Here is a 1060-nt window from a genome sequence, read left to right as displayed (position 1 = left end):
GACCCACAAGAAGCTTACAATGTTAGGAAAAAGTAACGAGAATCCGTTGCCAACCTCACTGCACTTCAGCCTTGAAAACGTGCAGACCTTTCAGTCCTGTTTTCTTCCATGTATTTAGACTATTTTCTTTAACACCACTTGGATATGACTTCATTTCCTTCCTTTCAGTTTCTGCAGTCTCCATCCTGGTCCACAAAATCAGTATTTCTTGCTACGAATATCTCTGGGAGCCCTAGTACCTTTTTATTTATTTATTTATTAATCTTAAACTCAGTGGCAAGAAATTTTTCCCTAACCATACGACTTTCCTTCTTAGAAATCTGCTCCAGTTCCCAATTACATAATCATGAAACTTAATCTCCTTAGCTTTTAGGACCCCTAAAATGAACGGCCTTTTCAATCAATCATTTAGTAATATAATTGTCACTTTCCTCTATACGTTAGCTTTCCTTTTCCACCCTAGTTAGTTAAACCTGTTGGCTCTTCTTTGAACCACCGCTTAGGGTTTTGCACATACTCAGACCTCTCCTGCATAGGCAGACTAACCCAGATGCTAACGAATCCTAAGCTTCAGAGCCTTGTTTGCACTGGCCATTTGTAAGACCTTATGCCTAACTTTGTATTTGTTTTCTTAAGGAGGACCCTTATGTAAATTGTATAAGCTTCGCTTCCCACAAAATCAAGATCTACTCCAGCCTTTCTGCTTTATTATTTCACCTAGGTATGGACATCAGAATGTTCTTAGGATTTACGCACGTGCCTGTTCATTCTCTCTCTCTGAACTATGTATTGCACTTGTGTGTGTTATCAGTTCTAGGAGCCTGAGGGCTTTCCTCCCTCCAACTGTGCTATCTTTCCCATTAGATGATATCATAAACCATTCTAAAATAGGGACTAGTTTTTATTTATATTCTATAAGAGTACTGAGTACCAGAATATAGAGTATTGGTTTAATATTTTAATATATTGAACAAACACGTTTACCAGCTGCTTCTTGAGGAAGCTTGAAAATTGTTTACTTATATGTGTCTATATTAAAAATTATTAGAGGCTAAACCTA

Source organism: Sapajus apella, unplaced genomic scaffold (genome assembly GCF_009761245.1).
Source record: "Sapajus apella isolate SASKATOON/1434 unplaced genomic scaffold, GSC_monkey_1.0 scaffold9, whole genome shotgun sequence".
In the NCBI taxonomy this organism is placed as follows: Eukaryota; Metazoa; Chordata; class Mammalia; order Primates; family Cebidae; genus Sapajus; species Sapajus apella.
Note: the sequence above shows the minus strand (reverse complement) of the source record.